This window comes from Amblyomma americanum, chromosome 1 (assembly GCF_052857255.1).
Source record: "Amblyomma americanum isolate KBUSLIRL-KWMA chromosome 1, ASM5285725v1, whole genome shotgun sequence".
NCBI lineage: Eukaryota > Metazoa > Arthropoda > Arachnida > Ixodida > Ixodidae > Amblyomma > Amblyomma americanum.
The window spans coordinates 1,527,926-1,540,784 of record NC_135497.1 but is presented as its reverse complement, the minus strand read 5'-3'; the positions used below and the strand labels follow the sequence as shown (position 1 = coordinate 1,540,784).

The following is a 12,859-nucleotide window of genomic DNA, read 5'->3' as shown; positions in this document are numbered from 1 at the left end:
AAAACAGGTTCAAGACAATGCCTTGAAAATCACCGCCCAAGATATATTGCTGAAGCAAAAATATCGAAATCAAGGGAATTCCACAAAGCCAGAGTGAGGATTTGATAAAGATACTTGACAAAGTTGGTGACGTGCTGGGCGAGCTAATAACTAAGAAAGACGTCGAGGTCTGCCACCGTGTAGCCGTGTATGCACATGGAAATCCGATGAGGGCCATAAGATTGTCGTGGCTTCCAACCACAGAGCAAAACGGGATGCAGTTGTCGAGAAGGCGAGGGAGACACGACTCACAACGGATGACCTAGGATATGCCCCGACACAGCTAGTCTTTGCAAATGAACACTTGTGGCCGCAACTCAAGAAACTACTCGGATCAACTATCAGGAAAGAGAAATAAATAGACTGGAAATTTGTCTGGTCTAGTGGAGGGAAGGTGTTTGCATGGTAAATAGAAACGTCCAATGTCATTCCGAATAACATGCGAAGCAGATTTAAAAAAAAATTTTCACGAAATCTCACCCATAAGCAGTTGTTTGCTTCATTGCCTTTTCCGTGACTGCGATAAGGGACGTTATATTACAAAGCCAAAATGGTTATCTTACCTTCTGGCACTGCAATGCGCGGTCTGCAAAAAATAAAGTGACAAACTGACAACATTCTTCAGTAGCTTCAGTTTCGAATTTGAAGTTTTTATGATTACTGAGACGAGGCGTATATCTGAGGAAGATGTACTGCTATCGGCGTCATATGAAATGCAAACAGAGAGCGCGTGGCCAACGGCCCATTCTACGTCTGCCTGGCGCCATCAGAGACAGTCGCGCTCTTCTGGTTTGCGATTGTTTTTCTCCTGTTTTATTCGACAGTCGTTTTGTCGCCTTGCCACACGGAGTGCCACATTTTTGGTGGCGGTACGGCGATAAAGTTGTGCTCACTGCCAGGAACAAGCGATTCAACGACGACCACGTTGGACACCGACCGCAGCCCGATCGGTCCTTTGTTTCACCGTTCGCGTTCCAAGCGGACGCTGATAACAGGGGAATGACAGAAGCAAAATCAAAGTGCTGCAGGCCAAGGAGCTAAGAGCGCTCGCTTCATCCACGTGGCCTGCAGCCGTTGGCGCCAGCGAATCTGCGCTGCGCATGCTGCTGTCGCTGGAAAGTACTACAAATGTGGCGCTCCAGTGGCAAAGCGAGAAAACGCACATTAAAGAAAACAGATGCGGAACTACCGCAAACCGGAAGAGCACGCCTACCTTTGACGATGGCAGGCAGACGGGGTAAGCTGGATATTTGTGCACGCGTTCCGTTGTTCGCATTCCATTTGACGCCGATAGTATTCTGCCCAACAGTGTTCCAGAGCTTCTACTTGAACAGATGCAAGCGGCGAGATGGCGTGTATTACATCTTGTTTCAGCCACGTTCGCTTCTATTATACTCTCCGAATTTTCTTGCATGGCAGCTAATTGAGAAGCATTAACACCAAAAGTGGCAAAAAAATGTTTTTGCTCCTATATTACGCCAACCGGACGGTAGACCTGATTGCCTTTTTGCCTTCCTAGATACACTTCTCAGTTTTGCATGCTCGAACGGATTGAACGTCACTAACGGTGGCGATTGTAATATAAATCTACCCGAGAAAAACTTCCACCTCACGTGATCTCCAGACGCTTTTGGATTTTTTCACTGCGCTAATGTAATAACAGAGCCTACGCGCATTACCTGCAGTTCTGAAAGTCTTCTTGATTTGTTCATCACAAATAAGAGGACAAACTGTGGAATATCAGGTGCTGATGCACAAATAAGTGACCATTCACCCGTTTATTTCACCCTAAACGAAAATGACACTTCAAAAAGATGTACCAATCGCCCAACGTCTTCCATTACTCGCGATATTAACCCTAGAACTCTCAATTATTTTCGCAGTTAGATTGACGACTGAGACAGGAACTCAGTATTTCAATTCATTGACGGGAATGAGGCGTATGATATAGTTAAGTCTATCTTAAGGAGAGTTTTTGACAAGTGTATTAGAGTGAAAAAAGTAAAAAAAAATCAAATAAATTTCGTAAACCCTGGATTACAGGTGAGTGTCTTGAAATGATCCACAAAATACAAGAATTGTATTTCCGTTTCGTAAAAACCAGAAATCCCACTGACTTATCTGACTTCAAGAAATATAGGAATTATTTAGCAAAGTTTATGAGGAAATCTAAAAAAGACTATTTTGAAAATCTCTTCAATCAGGCATCTGGCCACAGTGGCATAATATGGCGTGAGATCAACAACCTACTGAAACCAGGTAGTAAGCGCAACGACCGTTTAGAGATCACGATAAATAACAAACCGTTAACTGGTGTGGAGCTGGCAGAAGCATTGAACAAATATCTTAATACTCTTGCAAATAGTGACCATAAAGAAAATGCCATAGGCTTTTTGGGCACACCGAACATAAGCACTGCATTATTCGAACCTGTTGCCTCACAGGACAGTTTTCATGTCTTGCAAGAGCAGCAAGGCGCGGGATACGGATGGGTGGTGGTGATCAGGCCTGTCAAGTTTGTTGTTTACCTTCTGACAGAAGCTATTACCCATATCGTCAATGTCTGCTCGGATACCGGAAAGTTTTCCATGAGCATGTAGCGAGATAAAGTGGCGATTTTATACAAATCGGGAAACATAAATGTGCTGATTATCGCCCAGTATCAGTTCTACAGTCATTTCAAAAGAATTCGAAAAAATTATCTGTAAAAGAATCACTTCATTTTGTGATAAGCATAACATATTGTCAGAGCATCAGTTTGGCTTTCGCCAAAACACTTCCACGGAATTAGCTCTTCTGACCCAGAGAGAATTCATCATCATCATTCCAGCACAGAAAATTAACGTTAGGTATGTATATTGACTTTTCAAAAGCTTTTGACAGAATTAATCACAATACCCTACTTGCAACATTAGAAGCACTATGATTTTCGTGGCATTCCCCTAGCACTCCTAAGGTCAGATTTAGGACATAGAAAACAGTGTATTTCCATCAGTGAAGAACAGTCCTTGCTACGAAGCATTACTTTGGGTGTGCCACAGGACAGTGTCCTTGGGATAGTGTTCCTCAGCCTATATATACAGGTATCTGAAAATGCCTTTTTTAAAGCTACGCTGATGATATTAAAGTTTTCATTCAGTGTAACCATAATATCCAACTCGAGAAATTAGGAAAGTGTCCTGAACTAATTGTCAGAATGGAGCAGAAGCAATTCTTTAGAAATAAATAACAAGAAAACAAGGGTTGTTTTATTTGCATCATCGCAAAAATGTATGAAACGAGATCTTAACCTTTACATGGGCGCTGAGAGAATAGAAATAATAAAGGAAGTGAAAATGCTGGGGGTGATATTCAACGAAAGCATGATGTGGGACATGCACGTAGATCATGTCATGCAATGCTTGGCTAGGGTTTGTGGGATACTTTCCTGATGTAGCCAGATACTTCAAACCAAGATCAAACTGTTCCTCTTAAATGGTATCTTTACTCCTCATGCCAAATATTTTAATCATTTTAATCTATACTGGGGTGGAAGGGGGCACTTCATGGAAAAATTTGCATAAGCTCTTCTACAAAAAAAAAGCGATTCGTCACATAGCAGGTGTGCCTCATGATGCTCACACCAGCGAGTTATTTTCCTCCCTCAATATGTTTCCAATCACACGTGTGTACTAGTTAAATGCTTTGTTGAAATATAGATATTTCTTGAAGTATAATCGCATACCGTTTTTACGTCTATGCAATTTGTCAAAACCACCAGAAGTAATTTGCAATACTAGGATTAGAGAGGCCTGGTTAGTTTTATTTTCACGCACGAATCATGGAAAGAATAGAATGCAGTCTGGTATGTCAACTTTACTCAATGAATGCCACAATTAAAATATAAATATTAATTCTGTATCAAAGAAGCAGCTGAAACATTTGGTTTATAATAATTTTGAGATATACCATGAAAATCTATGAAAACTTTATAAAATTAGCGCTCACTATATGCTAGCAGACCCCTGACAGTTGCACTGTAGTTTTTATTGCGCGTGCGATACGATATTTGTCTGTGCAAATGTAACGAGATTCTGATATCTGTCGACCTACGTGTATCGTCTGTGTCCGCGTGGCCGCGCGTATGTGTGTGTGGGGGGGGGGGGAGGTTTCTGGGCCCTGTGGTGGGGCACTTATGGTCCTCAATCCATACGTTTTAATTTCATTAATCTCAGAAGGCACTATATATATATATATATATATATATATATATATATATATATATATATATATATATATATATATATATATATATATATATATATATATATATATATATATATATATATATATATATATATAGGAGTCTTGAGATATATAGGAGTCTTGAGAAAGGACAGGCTCTGTCCGAAACGTCGACTCAAAATAAATCTATGGCTAAATGAAGCGTTTTCAACTTTGAATTTATATATATATATATATATATATATATATATATATATATATATATATATATATATATATATATATATATATATATATATATATATATATATATATATATATATATGGGCATGTTCAGATAAGAACGGTAATCGAGGTCCCATGACCATTTTTTGTTTTCAATTATATTTTTATATGTGATGGGTAAATGTGTCCACACAAAGGAATGAACCTTAGTTTTGCAAGGAACTTCGTAGTTTTCTCGGAAGAAAATCGTATGTCACAAGAGGTGGAGAATGTCGTTTTTGCCACTTCTCAAAGTTGCAAGTTTGGAGCATCACTGCATACACAAGAAGTTGTTTTCGCGCATAGGTATTTTTTTAATACTTCATTACAACTTGTACTATACGAAGAAATAAAAAACGTTTTCTCGCTGTGTCAATCTTTTCTGTAAAAAATCGCAAATTTCGCTTCCGGAGCTGTGCGGTGCCAAAAAGGCACTTTTGAGGGCAAGCTTACGGCAAGATGCGTAAAGATCTTCCGACTGAATCTTTTTCTCTGTATTTTTCAGCTACTTTTCATCACTTCAAGCAAGTTTTGTAGCTGTACACTTGACCTATATTTTTCAATATGGCCTCAAAATTGGCAGAAGTTCAAAAATGTAAAAAAGTGACAACTTTGACTTGAATTTAAAAAAACAAACACCATCATCGATATTTATTACAATTTGCCCTAATAATACTCAACACTTCATAATTTTAAGGCATTAAAAAAGTATTGCATTATATTGTTTTAAAGTATAGAAATAAATACAAAACGGACTTCATGATTTCAATCCCTACGACTGCTCAGTATTCCTTCTTAGGATGCGCAATCGTCAGAAGCTGGTTTTAGTATTGGTATTTTGTAAGTAAACTTTAAACGCTACAGTTGCTGAGTTCATAAGAGTAATTTGTAATAATTTTTTTCTATTACAATCAAAGGTCTAAAGCTCCTATTCGCTTTCGTACTGTTCTAACGGTGGGATCTAAATTACTGTAAGCATATTCCAGCACGTTATTTTGGAGTGACGTGTGTGGGGGTAGTTTATGCAAACAATTAATGCACCCGTCGCACTCTCAAGGTGACTTTAACTGCTACCGCCGCTCCAGGGATGAACCGCGCTTGGCAGCCGCTCCTATAGCTATATAACGCCCGGCGCGACCCTGAAATTCACAGCATCACGTGTGCCGCCGCCGCACCGAGGCTTTAGCCGCCGCTATCATCTTTTCATCGCAACGCACCGAACGCCTAGCAGTTATGCCTCAGTCTTCGACCTTCGACCGAGATAACCCTTGTGAACGGATGTTGTTCGGATCTCGAGTTTTGTGCGTCGTTTTCCAGGCCTGGTAGACCCGGTGGGGTCGTTTTCTGTACTCACGTGTTTTCTCTAGCTGGAGCGCTCCCTCGACAAGCATACTTGATATCTCAGTCTCAGCTCTTACGCCAGACCGAAAGAACATCAGTGTCGACGGTGGGCAGCCTGTGTTAAAAATCCATTCATCTGTCCATCTCCTCTTTTTGGAAAAGCAGCTCTGGGCCCTGCATCCGTCACCTGCTCTTCTGTCTCGCGATAATCTCCGGAAGCGGTGAGCTTTTGCATTCATGAAGAGATTTCCGCGGCAAACGTTTTGTGCCGACTACTCAAAAAGGCACAAACAGAGAATTGAAAAAGGACGTAATTTCTGCAGTGTAAAGACACTCAATGTCGCTGCTCTCAAAAAAGTCCTACTTCCCGAAGAAGCTCTCCGAGTACGAGAAAGTGACTTCATCTGTCAGAATGTACCGTCGGTTCAAGGAAGACATAGATAATATGCAGGCAGAATCAACCGAAACATTAGAAGAATTCCGCCCTGGGGAAGAAATCGTAGAAAATTTAAATTCAAGTGTCAGCCTTACCTCCGAAATCTCGCCCCTAAAGCCACCGAGCGCTCTAAAAAAACGCCTCAGACTTTCCTATGCAAAGCGAAAGCAGGAAGAGGTGGCAAGAGCTATGGTGACGAAAATACGATCGGGGATACAGGCAGCATATAATGTCCCAGAGACTTCGCGTGCGTCAGAAGAAAAGTGTGCGCAATGCAGCAGTTGGGAGGACAACCTACATGCTGCCTACAATAGGTGCACGTCCTTTCAAGAGCGTTGCCAGCTGCTGACACTGCTACCACGCAACCTAACCGTGAAATATGTGCAGGAAGTTATTCCAGAGGCAACGAGGTACGTTATCCAAAAATCGAAGAAGATGGTGGATGAGGAAGGCGTATGGTCAACACAGGAGAGATATACAAGATGTAAACTACAACAGGAAGACATTACCACCGTTTTAGAATATTACACCATGGATGAACTCGATTGCTCTAGATAGACTCCGAACAAAAAGGATGTTGTGAGAATCGAGAAGGAGGGAGAGAAAGAATGGATACCTAAACGCTTCATGACGCGGTCCTTGCGAGAAGCATTCCGCCTCTACAAGCAAGCTCACCCTGCCTCCCAGGTTGGCCTCACAAAATTCATATCCTTGCGTCCTAAGTGGGTGAAATGCTCGCCACAGTGGCAAGTGTGTGTTTGTGTGTGCTGTGCAAACTTTCAGTTGTGCGTCGTGGGACTGCAGAACGCGTCCGTAAGGTCGCTTTCTCCCGAAGATATGCAAAGCCTCTGCGTATGCCAGGAACCTACTGCGTCGTGTTTCCTTAGGAATTGTGAGCACTGTCCACAAGATGGCATTTTCACTTCGGAAAATTTTGAAATGAGCAGCGAGGACGAGGTGCTGATTGCTTCATGGGAATACGGTGAGCTCGTTAAAAAGACTCTGACCGCTTCATCATTTATGAGAGAATTTCTAAGAATGACCATGAAATGGATTCCCCACAACTATATTAGATCTGTGCAAGCAAGAGCAATACATGAAGAAAAACACAGCTGCAAGAGAGGTGCAATTGTTTTGCATTTTGATTTCGCCGAAAACTGGATAGTTGTGCTTCCAGACGTAGTACAAGCGTACCATTGGCAGAAAAAGCAGGTGACCGTGTTTGCCTGCGTTGTCACGTCAAGAAAATCGACTCGGAACTACGCCGTAATTTCCGACGATATGTCTCATGATTCAGCTCATGCATGCTTGGCTGTGTCAAAAATCAAAGCACACCTCGAAGACAACGCGCCAATCTACAACAAGATAACATATGTGAGCGACGGGGCTCCCGGTCACTTCAAGAATAAATATCAGTTTCATGAGCTACAACGCAGTGAATGTCGAGAGACGAAATGGATGTTTTCGGCCACTGGACACGGCAAAAATGCTTGCGACGGCGTTGGTGGGCTTGTCAAAACATCGAGCATCACACCACAACTTGCGGAAGCCTGCAAGTGAGGCCATACAAACAGCCAGCGGCTTCGTAGCTGCAATTCAAGGAACGCTGAAGAACATCACCATTCTGGAGCTCCCACAGAGGGAGCTTGCCGACTTTCGCGAAACGAAGAAGGAAGAATGGAAAATGGCAAAGTAAGTGCCTGGAGTTCAGACGCTCCATATGTGGAAGTACGTTCAAACAAATGATGACAGTGCATCCTACGTGGCCTCCACCGTTGCTTCGGAATGGAAGAGACTGTGATCTGGTTTGTGCTTCGTGCTGGACAATATAGTGTGCGCATACCGACTTCAACTGCTGCCATTAATTTCTTGTTACGATTTTCTGAATTGCAATATGCATATAAAGCGGCATCCCATTTGTAAATTGCGTTCCTTTTAAAACTCCTCCTGATTAAAAATCTTGCAGATAAATTGTTCCTCTCAGAAGACGACGTTCTGTCTCCTGACATTGCCCTGTAGAACCTTTGAACACAGAGGTAAACAAATGCAGGTACGGAAACGTCGGGTTCAGAAATACATTAATGTAAATTTTTATATATAAAAATTTTTCTAAGCACCCACAAATGATCTAATATTTTTAAAAATCGATTACATACCAATGTACCTTACGATGATAAATTAGAGAATACAAAAAAAAAACGTTTGACCGCCAGCAGTCAGTTCATCAGGTGAAATAGCGAATTTATTCCCATTTTGACGCATTAAGAACGCCGCTAACAAGCGAGTAGAAGCTGTACGAACATTCAGGATGGTTCGCATATTGTGGTAATTGAAATGTAACCACGTTCAGTGAGTGCTAAATCAAATTTCTGACAGTTACTATTTCTAAGAGGCAGTAATAAGCAATTCTAGGTAACGAAAACATGAACTCAGTTTTGTATTTATTTTTATACTTTAAAACGAAATAATGCAACACTTTTTTGGTGTTTTAAAATAATCGAGTATTGAGTATTATTAGGGCAAATTTTAATAAAATTTGATGATGATGTTTTTTTTAAAATTCAAGTCAAAGTTGTCACTTTTTTGACGTTTTTGAACTTCTGCCAATTTTGAGGCCATATTGAAAACTATAGGTCAAGTGTAGAGCTACAAAACTTGCCTGAAGTGATTAAAAGTAGCTGAAAAATACAGAGAAAAAGATTCAGTCGGGAGATCTTTACGCATATTGCCGTAAGCTTGCCCTCAAAAGTGCCTTATTGGCACCGCACAGCTCCGGAAGCGAAATTTGCGATTTTTTACTGAGAAGATTGACACAGCGAGAAAACGTTTTTATTTCTTCGTATAGTACAAGTTGTAATGAAGTACTAAAAAAATACCTATGCGCGAAAACAACTTATTGTGCATGCAGTGATGCTCCAAACTTGCAACTTTGCGAAGTGGCGAAAACGACATTCTCCACCTCTTGTGACATACGATTTTTTTCCGAGAAAACCATGAAGTTCCTTGCCAAACTAAGGTTCATTCCTTTGTGTGGACACATTTACCCATCAGATATAAAAATTTAATTGAAAACAAAAAATGGTCATAGGACCTCGATTACCATTCTTATCTGAACATGCCCATATATATATATATATATATATATATATATATATATATATATATATATATATATATATATATATATATATGTGTGTATGTATATATATATTTTATGTATTATTTTTCCTATTATATAATGTTATTCTTAGCATATGTACTTTGGTACAAAACAATTCTGTTTGAAAAAAATGAAGATTGGTTGTTGCAGCTTTAGTTTTACGTAGGCATGAGCGATCAGTTGCCAGGAGACATTTGTTTCTGTAATGAAAGAAATGCTAAATAAACTGAATTGAATTGATTCATATTACAAAAAAATTGTTCGTGAATATAGATGTAATCATATAATAATATAAATAATAAGATAATAAGATATGTAATTCTCCATTTCTAAAAAGCCTCTGACCGTGTGTCCCATTCAAATTTAATAATGAATCTTTCTGCCCTCTTAAACAGTAACCAACTTAGTGGCTTAATTCTTATGTTTCAAACGCTCATCAGTACGTTAAAATCGCAAAATCAAAGTCGACAACTGAGCCTGTGTTTTCCGAGGTTTCTCAAGGCGGGGTGGTTGGGCCCTTCTTTTTCTTATTTCTCTGAATGACTTGGCCATCGATTCCACTGTGCGAAGCCGCTATTGTGCACACGATTCCACTGTCTATTACAGCATCGACACAATCAAGGATCAACCGCAGTTAACTACATACTGGCTCTCACTAACTGGTGCTACGTCTGGGAGATGACTCTGAATATCTTGATATGCGCTCAAATTACAGTCGTAAATAAAAACAAGACCAACTTCCCTACGCATACAATATCAACTACAACCATATTTCCCGTGTTGGCCATTTCAAATACTTGGATAGAATTATTTACTCTACATCAATTTAAAACTGTGCTATTAAAAACATTGTCCCAGCAGCATCAAAATGACGGTTTGTGAGGCATGGCTTGCAATATTGTAACAAAAAAAAAAACTAGCTGCATATACGTCCCTCACACGCCAGTTACTTCAGTACGCCGACATAGTTTCGGGTGCACACATCAGAGTAGAAATAACGGCATAGAACGTGTTGAGAAAAAAAAAACACTTCGTTTTGGTTACGACGCATACGTAGGTAGGTGTCCGTATCAGATCTTTATAAACGATCCGGTCTTTGCGTATTCCGAGTCCCAAAGGGCGTTTTGCCGCCTGAACATGACATTAGGCAGCGTTAACAACCCGATAAAACTGCATTTCCTGATATATGCAATACAACACAACGCGACCTACCCGGAAGAAACACAGCAAGGCTATTAGTACCCGAAATGGCGAAAAAATGTGTACAAGGGTTCCTTTTTCCCGAGAATTAACTTTTGCTTAGTGAAACGGGCTGCCGAATGAGGTGATGAGTCTGTCAATGTCCGAAGTATTTTTTGGAGCTGTTGTAATTTACTCGTGATTGCTGCGCATTCTTTGTTACTTCTAGGAAGTGCCTATATGTTAATTATTCATTGCTAATTTTATTACTCTAGTTGGTGTTTTTGTGTTTTACTGCTCTTTAGTCGTCTTGGCCCTACCATGACTTGTAACGAACATAACTTGCAATGCATTGTAACCACTTCTGCCTTGGCGGCCATAAGTTTCCAGACAGTATTGAGTAAATAAAATGAATAAGTAAACAACACTGGTTAGCAAGGAATAATTTTTTTTTGGCCGTAAACTTTTGTCCATGACTGTGTGCTTGTACCCCATATCTTCGTCGTCGTTTCTGGAAAGTGGCTTTTATCCGGCGCGCGAGCTCTGCCCGCCCAGTGGCAAGGCACTACGCTTTGAACGTGGCCACACACGCATTGACAGCTGTATGTGATAGTAATGCAGTGTCTCTGTCGCGTACCTATCGTTATGAAACGGTGAGCGGGAGCGTCAAAATGGCCACAGTCAAGGGAGAGCCACAGGTGCCGGCCGCAACAGTGGTTCTCTCTCGAGTCTGCCGCAGCACAAGCGCGTCGTTGCAGGGCAGCGCGCGTCCGCCTCCGTGCACTGCCCACCATGCGGGACAGAATGGGTGGAGGCCCACCGCAAAAGGCAAAGCACTCACGTGAACAGTCGCAGTGGCGGCAACTCCGGTGCGAGCCGACCAGACGCCCGCCGGTCGATACGAACCTCCATGTTGCTTCCGCCCGGCGGGAAGCTGCCCGCCGCGCCCCCTGGCCCGGCCGGCAGTTGGTTTCGCTTCTTGGGCTCCGAATCACGAGTTCCGTGCTGAATTTGCAAAGCTGGAAATGCGGCCGACGTTTGAAAACAGTGCTGACGGCTGTGTTGAAAGTTCCGGCAGCAGCTCCTTCCCTTGAAATACACTTTTCCATCTGTCTCAATGCTCAATTCCGCCTTTTCAATTGCCAAAACTTATCATGTTTTACTTCAGATCACAGCGCTGTATACGATTGGGCTGCTTAATCGCCGGAGCCACCGCAGTGTTGCCGGTAATGAATTGGTGTACATGGCAGCGACCTCGGCTGCTCGTCTCGGACTTCCCCGCTCGACACAGTGTCACGGATTGCAGCTGTTGTCCATTAGCAGTGGCCTCAACAGTGGCACTCAAGTTTACCTCTGGGTTCCTCTTCCTTCCCAGCCCATCATTCATTTCATAATAGGCCACGGTCGTTTCTCCTTTTTGTCTTCATCGTTTTGGGCTGCGACCTCGCAGTAAGTGTCGTGGGCGTGCTTGTGATTCTGTTTCTCAGTATCTTGGCAAATGTGCTTTGACGTTATATTGCTAGTAAAATCCATCGCATCCTGTCCCTGCATTCTGGCGCTAAAGATTTTGTATTCCTTCTCACTAATTCACGGTGATGAGCTCTTATAAAACAAATGATTGCATTTGTATGTGGCGCAGTGCACGACAATCGCCGCTTTGTCTCTCAACGGGATGGTATGTAGTTTTTTGATAATAATAATAATAATAATAATAATAATAATAATAATAATAATAATAATAATAATAATAATAATAATAATAATAATAATAATATAATAATAATAATAATAATAATAATAATAATAATAATAATAATAATAATAATTGATTTTTGGGGAAAGGAAATGGAGCAGTATCTGTCTCATGTATCGGCGGACACGTGAACCGCTCGCTAAGGGAAGGGCTAAAGGAGGGAGCGAAAGAAGATAGGAAGAAAGAGGTGCCGTAGTGGAGGGCTCCGGAATAATCTCGACCACCTGGGGATCTTTAACGTGCACTGACATCGCACAGCACACGGGCGCCTTAGCGTTTTGCCTTTATAAAAACGCAGCCGCCGCGGTCGTGTTCGAACCCGAGAACTCCGGATCAGTAGCCAAGCGCGCTAACCACTGAGCCACCGCGGCGGGCCTAGTTTTTTTTACTTTCTCTCTTTTCTATTTTCATTTTTTGCCTTGTTCACTCTACGTGTGAGTCTTATGCTACACGGCCGATAGAC

General features: G+C 41.5%; 1 protein-coding gene across 1 annotated transcript in view; it reads right to left on the bottom strand.

Moving 5' to 3' along the window:
- The window catches only part of LOC144108584 (prolactin-releasing peptide receptor-like), a 190,718-nt gene extending 179,164 nt beyond the window's left edge, over positions 1-11,554 (bottom strand). Inside the window, exon 1 of the mRNA XM_077641789.1 lies at positions 11,485-11,554. The gene's annotated coding sequence lies outside the window, so the exon portion shown is untranslated. The remainder of the gene's footprint in view (positions 1-11,484) is intronic.
- Positions 11,555-12,859: the final 1,305 nt, after the last annotated feature.